At 41.7% G+C, this 21,098-nt stretch overlaps 1 protein-coding gene across 4 annotated transcripts in view; it reads left to right on the forward strand.

Moving 5' to 3' along the window:
- The first annotated feature begins 1,066 nt into the window (after positions 1–1,066).
- HELZ (helicase with zinc finger) overlaps positions 1,067–21,098 on the forward strand; it is a 139,405-nt gene continuing 119,373 nt past the window's right edge. For 2 of the 4 annotated variants that reach the window (XM_005282930.4, XM_005282931.4), the window contains exon 1: positions 1,067–1,202. The gene's annotated coding sequence lies outside the window, so the exon portion shown is untranslated. The remainder of the gene's footprint in view (positions 1,203–21,098) is intronic. The other 2 variants (XM_024104614.3, XM_065563638.1) reach the window with 1 other exon arrangement.

The following is a 21,098-nucleotide window of genomic DNA, read 5'->3' on the forward strand; positions in this document are numbered from 1 at the left end:
CAAGCAAGGCATTTTGTGACATGCATGCATACAGAGTTAATAACATTTCCAAAGTTATTTTGCAAAACATGGTAATTGTGAAGAAAAATACTTGAAACAATATGGTGGCTAAGCATTTTGAAGGCAGAGCCAATAATACATTGCTAACAGGAAAGAGTTCTTTGCAAAAAGAAACCTGTTAAACAAAATAGTTTCTGAGATTCATGCAGAGCCAGAAATTGGTTTCTGAAAGGGAAAGTTCCTTAGCAAAATTATAAGGGGAAAAAACATTTTAAAATGCAACAACATACTTTCCTGAGAAATGTTACACTGTTTTTGTACATTTGGTATATATACACAGCCACTAATACAATCCCATATGGGGAAAGGAAATTATTGCAAAAAATTATAATAAAATAAGTGCAAGGCAAAAACATATTTCCATGCACTGGTGCACTTTGCCACAGAGGCTGGCATACAAGACATTTTGTAGCATGCAGAAATACCCAATAATGCATTTCTGAACGGGTACATGCTTTTTGAAAAATAAAAAGTTGCAAGAGGAAAAAATCTATTTTCAATAAACCATACCCCAGAAAATGCAATTACATGTAGTTATGTCTGCAACTCCCATGGTACATTTATAAAAAAAAAATCTCCTTTAGAAATATGGTATATCCTTATGTTGCAAGGGAAACGGATAATGAATTAATTTGGTCCTCCAAAACCTGTTGTCCTGACCTAGGCAATTTGATGCATGCCAGTGACACATTCCCCAGGAGGAAAGTTCCCGGGGGATGAGGGGGGGGGGGGGGGTGAAAAAAGCAAGCAGAAACCACACGATTCAACGCAGTCCCTCTTTGCTCCAGCAGCTGCTTGCGGGGTGCATGGAGAGCCAGCGATTTCACTCCTTTGGCAAAACACTGCCAGGGGCAGCCCACCTTGTTCAGTGCCCCAGAGACAGGAGCATGCCAGGCAGCTCCATGCCCTCGCTCCGATCCTCCCCCGCTTCCCGTTGGGATGGGGCGCCCCACTTTGTTTTTACCACCACCACCAGCAGCACCCCCCCCCCGTCCCCCGCCTGCCTGGCTCCCCTCTAACTTTCTTTGCTCTGCTCCTGGGCTGGGGGGAAGGAGAGAGGGGTGGGGGGAGGTTTTTTTTCCCACAATGCTTTGTGGGGACGTTGACAAGTGGATCCAAGATGGCGTAGAAAGTAATGACAGGTAAGTCAGGACTTCCCTATTCCCCCCCTAGGGGGGCCCAGGGCAGGGGGGCCCGGCCTGGGAGAGCCCCGGGGAGGGGATCGGGGCCCCCTCGAGGCCCAGCAGCCTCCCGGGGGCTCGGGCTGAGGCAGCTGGCCGGGCTGGAGGCTGAGCAGTGCCGGCTGAAGAGGGCCCTGTGTCTGCGGAGGGGCCTGCAGCAGCAGCAGCAGCTCAGGGGCTGTTTACAACCAGCCTCAGCCCGGGCGGCTGCAGAGCTGCCCCCCTGGGCGAGACACCCAGGGGCAGAGAAACACCGCCCCAGGCCGGGCAGAGCTGGCACAACTCTGAGAGCTGGGAGATGCCTCCCACACAATTGGCTGCCCCCCCCCCCTCCCCGGGTCAGGGGTTTCTTCGGGGGTGGGGTTGGGGGTGTGGGTCTCTTTGGTTTTTACCCCGGGTGGGGTTAGGTGGGGGGAGTTGCTGAACCCAGGGAAGAAGAGGAGAGATTTAAAAAAAATATATTTTTTGTAGAGTTTATTGAGGGGTAAAAAAAAAAAAGTCAGATTTTAACAACTGCCTTAAAAATGAATCCCCAGATGAGCGAGGGCTTGGTTAACTTACATTTTTGATTGTTACACGGGTGCTGTCCCAAGGTAAGGCAATGTGAAGTGAGGAGACTGAACCCAAAAAACCCTCTGAGATCACTGTTTATGCACTGAAAATCTTGTGGAAGCTGAAGAGTGGAAAGGTCTTATTTAAACCCCCCCTCCGTCCCCAAACAAAGCCATAACAACTCTTTTAGGGTGGAAACCTGCAAACCGAGAGACCAGTTCTGGCTAGGATTACTCTCATGAGTGACATTATCTGCATGTAAGTGTTGGAAGGACCAGGTTCTTGTAGTAACTTTCATACATATGAGAAGTTGGTTGGTCTGAATATATCAGAGTTGATCAAGCTGTGGTAGTTTCGAGTAAAGGGAGATTTTAAATGTGTCATTGACACAAGACAAAATAAATTCCTTCCTTTTACTGGATGAAAACACACTCTTACAAGCTGTGCTTTAATATGAGTTTCAAAACGAGAGAGGATTTGGCATTATTGTTTTTCACAGGGACAGGCCCAGCTTGGGTGATTTTGAAGAGGGAGATTTAAAATAATGAGTAAGATGTAACATAACTGTAATCTGACTGAAAAAAACAGTGGGAAAAAATCAGTCATGAGATTTAGAACTGCTTTCCAATTAATGACCCAAATAGCAGATCTGCATTCATCATGGCTGGTCAAGCTGGCATATTGTGAATAGGAGGGTACTTTTGTCATTTTTCTACTTCCCCAAAATAGCATCATTTAAATAGTGAAAAAAATAAAACAACAATCCTTTGTTGAAGGAACAGATACTTTGTAAAAAAATAATTAAAAAACTGATCACAACATGAGTCAACTTGTCAAGTTCACATCATTGTTTTCCCTCATGGATGATTGGAAGGAGTGAGATTTATAATAATATTTATAAATTATAAAATCTTATTGAAAGAATTAGTTGTAAGATGGACACCTGCTTTAAAAATTAAGCACAACGTGAGTGAAAAGTCAGTAGGTCTGAAAACATCAGAGCTGGTTTTGATGAGAGAATTTGAGTGTGCAGTAGTAATTCCTCCAACCTCCAGACAAGGCAGGAGATTTTAAATGTTAAATTGAAACAAACTAGGAAAAATCCTACAGCCAACGAGTGAGCGCTACTTTATAAAACTGCTTTCAGATTAATGAAGACTGAGGGAGTCTCCCGCTAGATAAATGAGATTATGGCAGGTCTGGTTTTCACTGCATAAAATTGTTAGGAGCAGGGGATGTATTCAGTTTTCTGTGTCTCAACTTTACTCTAGTCCACAGAACTGTATTCCTTTATTGTTAAGCAAAGAAGCAGCAAGAAGGTGTGCAATGTATTCTATTTTCATTTTATTCTGTTAATACAATTTTAAACTTTGCGTTCAGGAAAAATTAGAGCTGTAACCTCCCCAAATGAGGTGTATACGGTAAATTTTATTCCCAGTCCTCCCCCTTAATTCTTATTGTATGAACATAGGTTACTTTCAATGAGCTAGATTAATTGGTGGAAAAAAAATCAGTATTTTAGAGCTGTAGCTCTGAGATTTGAAAGGCTGTAGAAGTTTATATTTTATTTGTTCGGGTGACTAAAGGTTAAAGTGAGATATGCAAGCAGCACATTAACCCACATTTTGTTTGCAATCGAGTCTATTTGCAAGGACTCCTGCCCCTGTATGGAGTCCCATTGAGTGCAGAGGGGCTCTTCATGGGCATATGGGTCCATGTTAGTAGCTGTGATTGCAGGATCAGGGCCTTCATTTGTAATTAATTTTTTTCTGTTTCAGGTTTAGACACACAGAGAAATTTCTATCTCTGAAAAATAAAAATATATGTAATGGTAGATAAGAGTGTTTAGGGAGGGTGTGAGGCCTGGTGGGTCAAGCACTGAATCTGATTGGTGATTGTGGGCAAGTTGCTTCACCCCTATACTTTCTCATTTCCCCCATCTGTAAAATGAGGATATTGACCTCCTTTGTAAACAGCCTTGAGTTATATGGATGAAAAACACAATATTTCCGAGCTAGGTATAATTATTATTGTTCTTTGCATCTGTTAATATGATAGTTTGATGAAAGATTTCTTCCAACACAGATAATTATTTTGCTTGCTTAAATTCCCCTTGCAATTTTAGTTCAATATTTTCCTCACTTCCAGTGTGTGTGTGTGTGTTTTTTTTTTTTAAAGCAGTTGTGTACTATCATCCTGCATTAGTTACTGCGTTTCAGCCTACAGGTGGCTTCATTTTAGTAGTGACTGAACCCATCCCGGTGTGTAACTTGGTATGTCAGTTTAAGGTCCCGATCCTTGTGTTCTTGTGGAGCTCCTTCATTGAGGTCAGTGGTATCCATATAGATCTGATTGCAGGAGTGAGGTCTAAATTAGCAAAGAGCTTTGGGATGACATATGCTTTGTGTCCCAGATCCAGACCCCCAGCCTAAGTAGGGAGAGCCTGCTTGGGGAATGAGCGGGAATTGTGGAGCTACTTTGTGGCTACTACTGCAGTCTCAGGGTTGGAGTATCTTGTGCAGTGGGTGTACTCCTCTTCTTGGAGCGGGGGGATGGCAGGAAATGTCTGGTGGATCGATGTAGATCAAGAAGCCATGGATTTTAATGAATCTCTGTGCATCCAGCCCTGATTTGCTCCCTAAAATCTACTTGAGCCCCTGGTACAAGGGGCATTTAGCCTGAGGAGCCCCTGTCAGGGTTGTCTTCTTGGAACAGCATCACAATGTTCCACTTCAACCAAAGTCCTCCGGCTGCTTAGTATGGAGGAGGAAATGGCAGCAGGATTTTCGTTATAGATCTCTTCTCCCACTCATCTATCAGGGTTGGGCGTTTATTATTTGTGTTGCAGAAATACCTCAAGGCCAGGACCCCATTGTGCTAAAAGCACTGAACCATATTTTATTCTATTTTTTCCCTTTAAATTTAGAAATTGTATCATGGATTAGGGATTATCAGAACAAATAAACTATTTTTGGTTGTTTGTTTCCCATTTGTTTTACCATTTCTTTAGCAACCCTTGGCGATAGTCAGTGCTCCTCTTAAAAGCCCTAGCCTTATCTAGGAGAATGTATGTAGGAAAATAGTATATGTATATTCCAGTCTCTTCATTCCAGATGTCAAGTAAAGGGAGTTTGGTACTACTCATCCTTTTTTCCAAAGAAAAAGAGGCAGAGAACACTAAAACAGAAATTGCCATTTGAAAAGTTCATATAGGACATACTTTTAAATAAAAAAACAGACAGTGCTTAGGAGAGTTTCATGGGAAGTTTTAATCAGGAAAACAGGCCAACCTTTTCTCTTCTCTCCACCTATTGCTGCCAGTAGACTTTGTTCAGCATCTGAGCCCTTTTCCTAATCTTTTTGGCAACCCCCCCCCCTCCTATAGACAGTGATGTTAGTTTTCTGCAAAGTCAGATTGCTGTCTGGAAACACAGACTGGCATGTGGTGATTTTGTTATGGTGGTGGTGATATGTAATGCAAATATCTTGTGCAAAAATAAATCTTTTATATAGTGCTTTCCTCCCTTCCCCACATAAGTGCTTTACAAAGTGAGCACTATCCAAACTATACAGGGATAATTTGTTCCACCACGGAAGTGTATTCATTTCTGGAGTGAAACACTGAAAACTGCACACAAATTTAGGAAAGGTGGTAACGAATACAGTATCCAGTTGAAACTGCATGTGGAATTTAAGCACGCAGAATGTAATTACCTAAATTGAAATTTGTCTTCCTGTTGCCTTTCCACTGCAATGGTAAGTTAGAATGTCTGACTTAGCTACAGTGGATATAATGCCTTGGCTACGTGTTTCTCTGTTTGTGGCATGCTCAAGGCTTCTGTGGGCAGTCACAATGCCATCTACAGCAACTCTCAGTTTTTTACCTCATCTTTTTTCCCTTTGTGCCCAAACAGTCACATTGCAGGTTCATGATGTGAAAGCCAGACTCCAGGCAAAGGCAACAGCAAGCCCAAGGTCCTTAGTTTTTCATGAAGGCCATTTTACAAGTTTTGAGATGCTCCATTCCACAACTGAAAGTCCTTATCTATTGCCATTGTCCCATCCCATTTATAAGGGAGCAGTGAGCTACCAAATTTTCTGACTGGTATGGTGTGTGTTGAATCTTTGTCAGATCAGAGTAAAAGTAACCCCATACATTAGCAGAAAGGAGAATTGGTATTAAATAGTAAACCATCTTGTCCAAGGAGCAATAGCCCCTGTATGCTAGCACTGCTGCTGAGTCACTAGAAAAGTTGTTGCAGTGATATTTACTAAATCACTATTGCAATCCCCTGCCTGGTTTGTTTCTGTTGTGTGGCCTCAGGAAATACCTCTGGTATCAAGAATGGCCAGATAAAGGTGGATGTTTTGTAATCTTTGGGTTATATATTGGCTGGGGACTACATCTCATGAGTCACCCTCGTTTAATCAGTGGTAGGACTAATGCTTCTAAGAGCTCTAGTGAGTAAACTGGAGGGATAAGAAGAATAACAGGACAGGAGATCGGAATTTGTATATTTTGGAGTTATAGGAGTTAAGTGAAAGTTAGGATCTACTGCCTCTGGAGCAGCACTTGGCTTGTTCCAAGCTGGCCTTGTGGCCAGTAGAGTAAGTGTTATCCAGAAATGGTGGCAATGCCTTTCAGCTTCTCTACCACATTGTGCTGAATTTGTTTAGCAAGATTTTTGTATAGCTACACATTATAAAAATATTGTTGACCACTGACATTAAAGTTACACTGCTCAGAACTTTGGGACATCCATGTTACAAACCGAGACCTACTGACTGTATGGTAAAAAAGGAAATAAGTAACTCTGCCGAAGTTGAAGACTGCTGCTCTTGAGAATCTGCATTGTCACAGTAGCAGAAGTGTTTAATATAAGGTTAATTTGCTGGCAAAATATACATTGTTTTAGCAAACCAAAAAAGTAACATAACTATGCGGACAAAAATATGGAGGTCCTCACAATAATAAGAGTTGTGACTGAGAAGGTGCACAAATAAGAGGTATTTATTCATACAGTATTCTAATTTCTTGCATGGTTATTTCATTTTCTCTTAAGGTACCTTTTAAAAAAAAGCTATATACTTCTTCTCCGAAAGAATGTTCCCTCCCCAGAGCGCATCTAAATTCTTCACCAACTAATGGAATTCCCAACTATTCTTAGAGAGTCACAAGATAACATCCAGCAAATAACTTTTTAGCCTCTGAACTTGTGCCATCTCATGAGTCAAGCAAAATCAGGCTTTCTTCTTCTCCTCTTGCTTAGAGAGGAGACCTCCAAGGAAAATCCTAGGGGTGCTTAGGAGATTAGTACTGACTGAAAAGCACAGCCCCTGAATTGCCAAAGTGGCATCCTAGGATAGCATAGTGTGCATGATATTATTGGAAGTGCTGTTTTGGTTATAGAGGTTTGTGTTTATAGGATTGGGGCACTTCGGCCAACTCCTACAGCACTCGCCTGTAGGATGGTGAAGGACAGCCAACATGGCTTCTGAATAAGTGAGTGACTTTAGTTTTTCCTAGCCTTGGGCTAGTTAGACACACACTCTTTCTCTTTCTTGCCAGAATTGTTCAGTTTAGCCATATCAAGTCCTTAATCCTTCTCCAGGCTAGAAGTAGGAAGAAAATGAGAGAAACGTTCCTAAACTTTGAAAGAAAGATTTTTAAAGTTTGTTTTTTAGAGTTTGGGGTTTTAATTCAAGATTGAAGGAAAATCCTGTGTCTGTGTTCATTTTAAAAGAGAATAAATAGAGTAAACACTCTTGGGGAAACTTACATGGCCAGACTTATATTAGCCTGGGCCCTGGAGTGTTGCTCCTAGGAATTACTGTTTGAAGGAAAGTTGTAGAGGCTCCAACATGGCTACGTTTATAGGCCAGTTCTGCAGAACAGTGCCCCTTCTGGTAACCCATGTTTATTCATGCATTTGGGTTTTTTGTTATTACTAAAGCAGTGATTTATAGGAAATAGGGGAATGGCTATGAAAGCCCGATCCAGACCTAATAGAGTTAATATGGTTAAGGTCACGAGGTTTGAAAACAACTCCCACAACCAAACGTTGGTTTCTAAAGCTGTAATATTTCAAACCCCCTCTTCTAAAAAGGATTTTCCAGGGTTGTTTATAATGATACTGGTGATTTTTAACTGCAGTGGTTGGTTCCTGCTGTGAATTTAAAAAGAGCAAATGTCTCACACAATTGAAGGTATCATATTTTTTGGAAAAAAGACGGCTAGAGTATTTCTCTGACCTGTACTATTATTTTGTGCAGAGTTGTTGTAGCTGTGTTGGTCCCAGGATAGCAGAGAGACAAGATCAGGGGTGAGGTAATATCTGTGTGGCTTGAAAACTTGTCTCTCGCACCAACAGAAGTTGGTCCAATAAACAATATTACCTCACCTACCTTGTCTGTACTATTATTTTATTTATTAATTCTATTGTGGTAGCATCCAAGGACCCCAGTCAGGGCCCCTTTGTGCTAGGCATGTACAAACACAGAGCAGCAAGATGATCCCTGCTCCAAAGAGCTCTCAGCCTAATTCATGAATGAATGGGTTTATGTCTATTATAATAATTCAATGAAGACCCAAACCTACCTTGAGTTGTGACACAACTTTCTGGTTTATTTATAAATTGAAAAGACAAGTAATCTGTGAACTTATGCACTATTAACTGATAGTTAATGTCAAGATTTTGTTTTCTTTTGCCTCTGGGATGGATTGAAATAGTGAAGCCTGTTATATGTATCCAACAGAAATATAAACTTAGGGCTTTGTTTCTTTCCTCCAGCTGTGCAGCCGTGACTTGTTCCTGTAGTTGAAGCCTGTCCTTGTTCAAAGATCAAAGCTGTGGTCTTCAGCTAGGACTCTTAGGATATGTCTACACCAGTGGTTTTCAACCTGTGGTCTGCAGACCCCTGGGGATCTGCAGACTGTGCCAAAGATTTCAAAAGGGGTCCACAGTTCTATTTGAAATATTTTAGAGGTCCACAAATGAAAAAAAGGTTCAAAACAGCTAGTTTACATGATAACTGGGAGCAAGCCTCCCAGGCTGGGTAGACAAGCTCATTTTTCCGGTGAAGACTCTAGCTACTCATCCGAGCTTAGATCCAGGTGATTGGATGGGCTTAAGAGCCTGAGCTGCTGCCCAAGCTGCAACACTCACGCTGCCATTTTTAGTGTGCTGGTTTGAGCTGAGCTAGCATGAGCCTGTCTCCACAGGCTGGGAGGCACATGCCCAACTACTATGTAGCCATACTCTTAGATTACATCTACACTACAGCCGGGATCGACGCTCTGAGATCGATCCACTGGCGGTCGATTTAGTGGGTCTAGTGAAGACCCGCCAAATCGACAGCAGATGGCTCTCCAGTCGACCTCTGTACTCTACCCCCGATGAGAAGAGTAAGGTAAGTCGACAGGAGAGTTTCTCCCATCGACACAACCTCACCTCCCGTGGTGTAGACCCTGCAGTAACTCGACCTAAGGTACGTCGACTCCAGCTAGGTTATTCACCTAGCTGGAGTTGCATAGCGTAGGTCAACTTACCGCGGTAGTGTAGACATAGCCTCAGTCATCTGGTTTGCAGGACTGGGACATGTCAAAAGTGGAAAATGTTCTTGTATGAAAATGAAAATTGAACATTTCAGGACAAATTGTTCTGGCAGCACGCAGTAGGACTGTACCACTGAGACTTGGAACCACTGAGCTGTCGGGAAAGAGAATTTCTCATAGGTTTCCCAGAAAGAGATATACTGGGACAAATAATTTCTTACTTTTAAAAAGCATTTTACAGCGGAAATCTGAGAAAGTTGTGATCTGAGCACAGGACCATGAGCTAGAAACTCCTGAGTCTAAGGCTATGTCTACACTTAATTCGCTGCTGTGCTTCAGTGTAGACACTCACTACAGCAATGGGAGTAGCTAGTCCACCTCCTTGAGAGGTGGTAGCTAGAAGAATTCTTCTGTCAACTTAGTACTGTCTATACTAGGGGTTAGGTCAGCTTAACCACATCACTTAGGGGTGTGTGATTTTTCACACCCTGAGCGATATAGCTGGGTTGACCTAACTTTTTAGTGTAGATCTGGCCTAATTAAGACTAAAGATAGAAGACAGAAGACTAAAGATAAAGTGCTCAGTATAATATTGAAAGCATTATGAGATATGTTTGTAGTATATCTGTTGTCTTTGAAACTGTGAAATGTGTTTTAAATCAGTCCACATAGACCCCTACACCTACAAAGGAATGCTTGGAGGCCTTGACTGTTACTGCAACTGGTATTAATTAGAGTGACATGAATAAACCCCATGCACCGCTTTGAAAATGTAGGGGACAGATATTGGATCGTATCCGAGATACACAATACTTGTGCCCGCAGCAGATGCTTTGGAAAAAATACTTTTGGCAATGTCTGACAACCCAGCACTGGACAGTATTCGTAATTGAAAGCTCACTGTGCAACTATGGGATTACCAGAATTCTCCATTATTGTAATTAAATTTTATATTTCAGTGGTACCCAGAGATGCCAATCAGGGTCATGTTGTGTTGGGTGCTATTATTATGTGTAACTATGATTATGTGCAAGGCTAAGATTTAGTCATGGGCATTTTTAATAAAAGCCATGGACAACTCACTGGCAATAAACAAAAATTCACGGGCCCTGACCTGTCCATGACTTGCACTATAAATACCCCGACTAAATCTTTGGTGTTTTGGAGGGGTCCAGGAGTGCAGCTGCTGCTCTGGAGGGGGGCCTCTGGGCCTCCCGCTGGTGCTGGGGGGGGCCTCCGGGACTCCCACTGGTACTGGAGGGGGGCTGTGGGGCACCTGCTGGTGCTGGGGGGGACTCCAGGGTGCCCACTGGTTCTTGGGGGAGAGGGGCGGCACGGGATCACCGCTGCTGGCAGGGGACAGCCCTGCCAGCCTGGGACCTCCGTTGCCGCTGTTGGCAGGGGACAGCCCTGCTGGCCCGGGACTGCAGCAGCTGCTGCCCACAGGGGGTGGCGTGGGACTCCCACAGCTCTGGCAGGGGGTGGCCCAGGACCGCCAACGTTTTAAGGGGGTGGGGGCGGTACGGCTGACCCTGGGGCCACCCAAGCTGCTCGGATGGCCCTACAGTCAGTCACACCTGCTGGCTGCAGAAGTCATGGAGGTCCCGGAAAGTCACAGAATCAGTGACTTCCGTGACCTCTGTGACAGACTCGCAGGCTTAATTATGTGATCGTTGATGAATCTTTCTATTAAGATATGGTCCACGCCGTGGAAACGTTTGAGAACATCTATTTGAGACAAAGCAGTAAGAACACATAACTGTACAGGCTACTGCAGTTTAACTGGGGGACTGGGCTATTATGAACAATTGTTTTATGTCTAGAAGGAGATTTTCTTTAAAGAAGCTGAAAGAATTGTAGGCGAGGCTGGTAATACTGCCCATTAGCCTGACATTTCCTATTATAAAACTCTGGTTCTGGTTGCTTATCACTTTGCCAAACTTTAACTATTTGGGCTGAAATTTTCTGACCGGCTTTATACAAAAAAAAAAAAAAAAAAATTCACCCAAAACAGTTTAGTTGTTTCTAAGAACAGGGTTAGGGCTGAAATACATTATGTTAAAAATTCGGGCATCCTTTTCATTGAGAAATTCTAGCACCGTCCCTGCCTTGGATCAGGGACTTGAAATTGGGTGTGGGGGGGCAGCTTTGTTTCAGGGATGTGTATTTTGTCATCTTCATGAAAATCTGTCCAAATTTGGCGAAAATAAAAGGCATTGAAAAATTCCCGAATAGTCTGTCCACAGTGTGCATGGTGCAGATGGGCTAAGCAGGACTTTCTCTGCAGTTGCAGCTCTGCTGTGTGCTGTCCTGGGTTCAGGGCATTTTCTCCTGTGCTCTCTGTACCCCCCTGCTGGGCCCTGGGAGTGTAGAGGAAGAAGCCGCCTGATCTGAATGCAGAGAAGACAAGAACTGGACCCTCAGAGTGGGTGGGGGGAGTAGACTGGGACAAGAAGTCTGGGGGTGGGAGAGATGGCCCGGAGGCTAGTGGAGGAGGGGGAAAGAGGGAAATTTAAACTGGGCGTTTGGATGGGGGAGGAGACTGGGTCGGAGAACCAGTGGGGCAGGGTGCCGGGAGGGAACATCGATCTGACGAAGCTGGGGTACAGCAGGAGAACTGGTACTGGTTGGGCACAGAGCCTAGTATGAGGATTCAGATGGAAGTGGGAGAACACTGAGATTGAATGAGGTGAGAGACTGGAACTTGGAGTCAGTGGGGATGAGAAATGTGGACAGGGAGGAAGGTGAATGAAGGCCAGAGTAGGGGAGCGAGACCGATTGGATGAAGAGCTGGGAAGTGATAGGAGTAACGGAACAGCTGGGCATGGAGGCTGGGAGTGGGGAGAAGGAGACTAGGATGGAGTGTTCAGAAGGGTCAGACTGGCTAAGTGAGGAGAATAACATTGCAATGAGAAGCCTGAGCAGTGGAGACTGGGACTGGCAAAGCGAAGAGAATAGGATCAGGATTAGGAGCCAGGAGTAGGGAAAAGAGAGGACTGGGCCAAGGATAAGTTGGAGGGTGCAGAGAAGATGGTCACACTTAGGGCAGAAGAGTCTGTGTCCACTAGAGCACTCTCTCCCCATCGCCTAGAATAGAACCCAAGATCCCTGAGTCTCGCCATTCCTCTGGTGTCAGCAGATGTCTGTGAAACACACTGGCAGAGTGCCCCATCCTCTCAAGCGGCTCTATATCAAGGATGATGATCTACTGCTGCTGCCAGTTACCCTGTTAGCTCAAGTGGCAGAGGTCTGTGCGATGGAACTAAAGGTCCCAACTCTACTTGCTGATGAGTTAGTTTCAATATAATGCTTTGTGATGGAATTTCTGTTTACTCTTTAAAAAATCTGGGAAATTATACACAGGAAAAACCTGTTAAAAGAACATCATTAAGGTTGCAGAGTCATGCATTCAAAAGTTAGGAAATGCCTCAGTTAAGGTTATGTGAGCAACCTTAATTCAGCTCCCTTGAACACATGTATTATGATACCGTCGTCAATTATATGATTACATACTATTTTTTCCAAAGGACCCCTGCCTCATTCAATGCACAGGATGGACCTGCTCTGAGGATGAATCAGGGTTGTATAAAGAAGGAGGCTGTTGTCTGTAGGACCATTGCCTCATTTGTTGCAGAAGTTGGAAGGTGTGTAATGAATGAAATGGGAGATAGCAAGATGAGTAAAGCAGTTGAATGCTGCCCTGGATAATTGGATTCTATCCCTGCCTCTGCCACAGAGTTCCCATGTGATGCTGGGCAAATGACTTAACTTAACTTTTCACAGGTGGTCTCTACTACTATGTTCCTCATTTTTTGATTGCTTGGTTTGAGACCAGGGGTCTGATTTGAAAAAGGGCTGAGCACTCACAACTGCCACTGAAGTCAGTGGGAGCTATTCTTGAATATATGGAGTGCTATATTATGCTAAGTACTCTGAAAAATCAGGTCCAAGGTATGTCGAATTGGACACCCAAACGTAGTGGAATTTTGACCTTAATCTTTCTGTGCCCAGTTCCCCATCTCTAAAATGGGAATATAATACCACCTCATCTCATGGAGGTGTTGAGTATCATAGAATAGCCCCCGAGGAAATTATATTTTTGACTTCAGGGCAGGATTTGAATAGCGTGCAGTAAATAAGGCTCGTAGCCACACACTGAACAATGAGGAGAAAACACAATATTGAACTGATGCTCAGTGAATGAGCACTGTCCGTTCATTATGTGCACTGAATGAGGTAGGAGTCCTGTGGAAGAAGTAATATGTGATCATGTATCATAATGCTGCATACAAGGAGTTGAATTAAGATTGTACAGGCAATTCTGCATACACACTCACACATACATGCATACACATACACACTCTCTCTCTCATTTGTAACACTTTATGGACAGCCTTGAACAAATGGATAACTTGAAAGGCTGTAGATCAAGAAATTAGTGATGTGGGTGTGATGGATGAGGCAGTTAGATCTATACATTGTGTAAGTAATTTTCAGATTCTAAGCCAGAGGTCTCGATTTGCTCAACAGATACCTTGTTAAAGGCTGCTGACATGACACGGCTAAATCAGTTTGACAAATCCCTTGACTAGGAGTTGTCAGTGTAAATTGGGTGGAGGTATCAAGGAGATAACACATGCAATTTAAATAGGGGATAACAATCCTAGGGGGCCACTAGCTGAAGTTAATTGAAAGGTCTTGAAATGGTCTTTCTTTTTTTTCCTTATCCATTTTCTTCACATATAATGTCAGTGTCAGTGCAGACTGTCCTCTCTCTCCCACTGATTCCAAAGTAAAAACAAAAAGAATCAGTAAACAAAATAAAAGCTTGTGTGTATATATATCTCCTCAATATTCCACTCTATATGCATCGGAAGAAGTGGGCTGTAGTCCACGAAAGCTTATGCTCTAATAAATTTGTTAGTCTCTAAGGTGCCACAAGTACTCCTGTTCTAAAAGCTTATGGGTATCTGTATTGAAATCTGTCTCAACATGTTATAAATTCTTATAATTTATCATACATAAATGTCTGTAGAGTGTTGCAGGTGTTGGGGTCAGGTCTTTGCTTAATGTAAAATACCATCCCATTTTTATTATTGTTGATTTGTGGAGGATAAACCCTGCTTAAAGCCTCCAAGGATTGGCTACCACCCATCCATTCTGAAGCTGGGTCCCAGTCCCGCAGCCCTTATTCAGTAGATGTGAATGGGACTACTCACATGAGTAAAGATTGACCACTTTCCCTTTTGATTGGTTGTCCTCTTTTTGGCCTTTCTTCTAGGTGGAAAGACAATACAAATACTTACTCACTCAGTGAGTGTCTTTAAGTTAAAAGATGTGGTGTTTTTGGAGCACTCTACCTCTTTATGTTCCTTCTAAGATCTAGTCCTATCACCTTTCTCACAGGCCATGTAGCTGAAGTTCTGAAGTGCTGCTGTGCTATCGTCAACCCTAGACATAAGTTTTCTTCTTGCTCTAGACTGATTTCACATCAGTTTTGAACATAGGGCCACTTTGCCTGCAATTGCACAACGTTATAAATGGAGTAATTCATCTCTTTCTAGAAAACAGGTTCGATTGCCAGCTGCTTGGGGCAGGGACTTAGCCTTTGTCATTTTCAGTGAAGTGCATAGCACGCTTCTGAGTGCTGCATAAATAGTATTACTGCAGTACCCTTATGACCAGCATGTGAATGCCAGAGATATGTGCTATGCTTTTGAGGAAAACAAACAACCTTTACATTTTCCCTTTTACTTCCATCCCACACATCTGGGAGGTAGCATTCTTTTTGCAATATAGTTCATAATTCTTTTGCATTGATGTCATTATCTACTCTCCTGTTATTAAGTATTGGTTTGTGGATGTACGATTGTTCATGGTACAGTACAGCTATCAGGCTGAGATGGGAGTGCAACAGGAAAGTAGAATTCTTTGCCTGCAAAGAGCTTTGTTTTCTTTTCTCATGAGGTTGCAACTTTATTTTGCGGTTCTTAGCTGGAACAACACTCTTTTGTGGTTTGATTTATTTTCTTAAAAATATAGGAAAAGGTAAGTAAGTTTCTATTATCATTATAGATAAGAAAAATAAATAAGTAACAATAATAATTTTGACTAATCTAAAGGACTCGAGTGGCAACTTGGAGTTACAGTCATATAGCCTCATCCAGAGTTGTGGGTGAGCCTTAAAATTGGGTCAGTAGAAACTTAAGAGTCTATTATGGTTTTGTAATATATATATTTTTAGTTACTTTGTAAGATGATATAGTTGTTGGTACACATATTATTCCTTATTTTATTAAAATAACATTGTCTGACTTATGCTGGATCTTTTGCTAAGTGGTGACAGTTAAACACTGATGAGTCATTGTTTTTTGTCTGTAAAATGTTGATGCAATCACAGACACAGTGAGATGATAGTTAACAGGTTGTTTGTATGTAACATTTATTTTTACCGTGTAGTGTACTAGTCTGTTTTATTCCAGTTTATAAAATTATAAAATGCACCCACCCAGGGCTCTAGGTGCATGTGTAAATGAAAAAAACAAACACCACATTCACTGGTAATTTGAAAAAAAAAAAAATCTAGAAAATGTTCAAGTCACAGGGGCCTTGTCCTTATCTGCTATCCAACTTCCATCCTTCTCCCAATGAAAAATTTACCACAAGCCCCTTAGCAGATTTTTAAGATCTTCTGCTCTGAGTAGTTCACATTCCATTTGCACCAGTGATGATAAATTGTATAAGCTCACTGACTTACTTGGAATTCTTGAGATTCACCATGTGTAGTGCTAGGCACATGGTAAAGTGATTGTATGTTTACTATTTCATATGCTTTCTCTCTAATTTGTCTTAGTATCAAATGTCCTTTAATTAGAATCACTACTCACAGTTTTGAAACCTCTGATTTGTAAAGACTGTGTGGTTGTATTGCGTTTTATATAATTACATAGTTTGTATGATGAGCATCAGGATCGATAAAGTTATTGATTGCTGCTGATGGAAATTTTATGGCCAAATCCTGCAGTCCTTATCCTGACAAAACTCCAAATAAAGTCAATAATTGACATGAAATGAAAGTTTTGTCTGAGTAAAGATTGCAGGATTTGGTCCTTATTCATTAATACTATTTCTCCCAATGTTTAGACATTTAATAAAATCCATTTAGTAACTTCTTTTTTATTAATGTTTTAGACTGGGCTATTTGGGTTCCAACCCCTCTCAAGTGGTAGTGTTCTGGTCTTTAAACTTGAATTTCCTTTCTGCTGCCAGCTTATTTTCTCACTCTTAAACACAAAAATCTATGTTTAAATAATTTAATTCATTGTAGATCTGTGATTTGTACCCTATTTAAGAGGTAGACAAGAACAGCTTTCATGCTAAATCAGCCACTCACTTAGCTGTAATAATTAGGTACTCTAAGTTAAATCTAGTAATAATCATAATAAAAGAAACCTCCATTGGGCTTTTGTTGTCTCTTTAAAATAATTGCCAGGAAGCCATCTTTACTTGATGCTTTACCTATATTTGGTAAGAAAATGTCTTTAAACTCTGTGCTCCATAGATAGCTCTGCCACAGTGGTGTCCAGCCTTCTCAGCCTGAGGGCCAAACAAATTATTTCATAAAGGGCAAGGAGGCACAATTGACTATTTCCCCAAACTCAGGCAGAAGCACTCAAGTTCTGTCCTGCTCTCCCTGTGGCTCTGACAGCTTGGCAGAGATGCAGACAATTGAGCAGACAGAGCTGCCTTCTCCTGCAATGCAGCAGGCTGCCAGCAGGAGTGCGCTGCTGAGTAGCTCGAAAGGGAAGGGACAAGAGCTGCTCACAGTGCTTGTGGCTCTGAGCAGAGCTGTTGGTGGGGTGCAGGAGAAATGGGGAGGCAGTTGGGGGAGGCTGTGCCCCCTGTTTCCTCTGCCTAACTATGGGTCTGATTCAAAACTCCTAGTTTAAAAATTTCAGGGTGTGGTTCAGGGAGCTCATTTTCAATTTGTAATCAACTACACGTTTTCTTTTTAACACATTGCTCTGCAGGGCCAAAGGTTGGACATCACTGCTGTATCATTAATCTTCAACTTGAGAGGTTAATGCTTGTTAAAATATGCAAATATTTACTGAAATGCCTACTTTGTAAATGTACAAATGGGCATACATGGTCCTAATCCTTGTGCCATTGCAGTTAGAAGGATTGGGCCACATCATCAGTTGGTTGACTAGGTAGAAAGTGAGCTGTCTGTCTGGATTCTCTGCAGTGGATTGAGAAAGTACCTAGATCTGTTTGCCTTAGCTGGTTAGCTGTCAGCTTGTCTGCTTTATCATAGGCTTTGGCTCCATAAAATACACCATTAAGCTGTGATGTGTAGTGGTGCACAATCATGGGCTGAACTTCTTCCAAAATACTAAACTTGTAGTTCAGTTCTGCTGTCTCTCCTCCTCCACTTAGTTTTGGTTTGTTGTTGGACCAACTATCCAGCTATGATGTAATTCTTCAAAAGCCTCTTGTGTGCCAAGAAAGGATGGCGTTTACATTAGAATAAATGAGCTAGATGATTTTGTTGTTTATAGCTCTTCCTTCCCATCTCATCATTCCTCTTTTCCTACTGCTTTAAAAACACTGAGGCTGGAAATTCTTTACTGGGGGTGGGGGTTGGAGGCATACTAACGCCCCTCCCAAAACTTGGAGGAATGGATTATTAGGTCAATTTGCCCATGCTAAAGTGCCTTCTCCAGAAGGTGCTGGATGAGGAGCTAAAAGATCTCTTCAGTTTCTTGGATCATCCTAGGGAAGAACTACATAAACTCTTGCCTGTGTGGTATTTAGTCTTGCATTGTTATCACATGGATTGTAGTGTCAAACCACATCCTAAAACTGTATAAAACATAATTAAAACGTTGATGCTTTATTACAATTGGTAAATTAAAAAGAAGAACAGGAGTACTTGTGGCACCTTAGAGACTAACAAATTTATTAGAGCATAAGCTTTCGTGGACTACAGCCCACTTCTTCGGATGCATATATGAAGTGGGCTGTAGTCCACAAAAGCTTATGCTCTAATAAATTTGTTAGTCTCTAAGGTGCCACAAGTACTCCTGTTCTTCTTTTTGCGGATACAGACTAACACGGCTGCTACTCTGAAACCTGGTAAATTAAAATAATTATATAAATGTGCACTTCTCAAACACTGAATAATCCTCATGCCACCTCTTATAGGGAGTTAGTATTTTAATCCCTCTTTTGGAGATGGAGGAAACTGAGGCTTATAGGTAATTTGCCCAAGTTCACAAAGGGAGAATTTTTGGCACAGCTGGGAATAGACTTCACATCCTCAGACTCCTAGTCCTGTGCTGTTACCACTACACAGTGCTTACTCATGGGATAAATTAGAAATTATACTGTTGAATTTTATGAAAAAAATCTTTGAGGAACTGAAAATCAATTTCCATTAACAACTGCCTCCTCCCCAGGCCCATCCAAATATTTATTATTCTTGACTATTTGTACGTGAGGAGCTCTGGAACCACAATAGACAAGTTCTGTAAGATGTATGACCTTAGATGTCTACATGCCCTGTACTGTATGTGGATGGAATTGAATGAGCAGAATTTGTCAATATGAGTATGTGAATTATGAATGACAAAATGAAATTAATCTTTCTTTCCTGATTAAATTTGTCAGTTTCCATACCTTGCCCATGTATCAGCTTGCTTTTTTAGGATTCAATTCAATTAATAAATTGGCCTTCTGAAGCTCCCTACCTATTTCTGTGTTCTGTAGATCTTCTGTGTCCATATTCAACATTCTGCATTGAATGCAGAGCCTGTGACACAGTTTAGTCCAATAGATATACAGTCCAACCAAAACTCTAGATTAAGTAAAGCTCAGTTATGGCCCCTCAAATGCTCTCTAAGGATAAGCATTAACCAAAAGAAATTGTGTGGCCTCTTCAGCATAAAAGGCCACTGCTCAGGGTGTGAAACTTGGCTCCTTTTCAGGCCAGCTGATTCAACAAGAATTCAGCCAACCAGTAGAAGACAATTCATAAATAAAATATTTTTTTCTTTTACAACGTGCCAACTTGTGAAAAGTGGCAGAGCCAGTTGGTAGGAGGTGAGCTTAATATCCAAGATATTTTTAACCTTGATGCATGACTGCTCAGTGACCATAGTGGTCCCTGGGAGTAAATTTATCTCAAAGCTGGAATAACTGTTCTGTGTTGTAATAGGCTGGGGGAGAAGGGTTAGACAACCTACCTTCTGAAGAAGCTATATGCCTATCAGTTATAAGTATATTACCGCCTCCTACCCTAGGGCAGTTAAAGTAAGGTCTGGAGCATATACAGCTCTCCTAGGCTGCTGAGGTAAACACATCAAATGGTAAAGAGCTTAATGAGACAATGGTCCAGGGACTTTTGTTTATATGGTGGTGGTGGGGCAGGAATTAGGAAATCAAAAGTGCCATGGAGGAAATGAAATCCTCTTTTTGCAGCTCTGTAGTGGGATAATGTAATTTAAATTTTTGAGTCTTTCAGAGAACCAGCTGCCAATCCCATTCCTTCATTTGTGGTTCCTCCAAGCAATTACTCCTTCCTAATACTGGAGCAAGTCCCAGGGATGTGAAATTTACTATGGGCAAAAACACGAGTGAACTGAACATTGCAGGCTATGGTAGATCTAACTTTCTATTCCATCTGCTAATTGGTTCCACAGCTTGGAGCTAAATACTGGGAACTATATATATAGATATTGCAAGCCAGTGATTACTGGTGGAATCAACCAATCGAGTGAGGAACCCATTTTCATTCCTTTTACATTATGGACACATGAGAACTGGGCATGCACTGTACAAAAGCACTTGAAAACTTTCATCTGACCAAAATCTGTGAATCTGCTTTGATTTTGTGAACATTTGCAAAATTTGGCTTGTGAGAATATTTGCGGAAAGAAAACATTTGGGTTGAAATCCTGGCCCCAGTGAAGTAAATGGTAAAACTCCTATTGATTTCATGGGGCTGGGATTTCATCCTTTCTGAATACTCATGTGGCTATGAATTCCCATGATGGAAGTATTCATGTAGCCATCTTGAAAGCTCTTTGAGATTGGAAGTCATTCAGTCAGGGACTGGAAACAGTAGTATGTGACGTAAGTGGCCACTTAAACGGCAGGAATAGTGTGTCAGGATAGTCAAACTTGGATACTTGCATATGTGCCTCAATTACTTTTAAGTTTTAAATAAGGTTCAAATGATTTTTTAATCATAGTTACTGACTTTTCTAAAACTGCAACTCAGCCTTCCAAAATAGTAATAAAAATGTATACTTGTTGAATATCAGAGGGGTAGCCGTAGTCTTTAGGGTGCCACCGGACTCCTCGTTACACTTGTTGAAGACTCAGTCCTGCAAACATCTGGGTAACTTTGACATCAGTGGAATTACTCAGATGAGTAAGGTTACTCATGTTCTTAAGTGCACAACATCTATTGCTTGTCCTTACCATGACAATGATAATGAAAATATGAATGATATTTTACTCCATCAGCAAAAGTTAAAACTCTAGGTCAATGAGAGAGAGAGTAGAATTTGGAAGATCACTGTTAAGTCAGAAGGTAACGTTATAGTCTTTCATCGGGATAAAGGCAGAATAAACAAAATTACCTTTCTCCAGCTTTGTGACATGTGTCACACGCACACCCATCTCTAACATATCAAAACAAGATGGGTTCAGTCAAAATTGTTCTGACAAATCTTTAAACATTG

The sequence above is a fragment of the Chrysemys picta genome, chromosome 12 (assembly GCF_011386835.1).
Source record: "Chrysemys picta bellii isolate R12L10 chromosome 12, ASM1138683v2, whole genome shotgun sequence".
NCBI lineage: Eukaryota > Metazoa > Chordata > Testudines > Emydidae > Chrysemys > Chrysemys picta.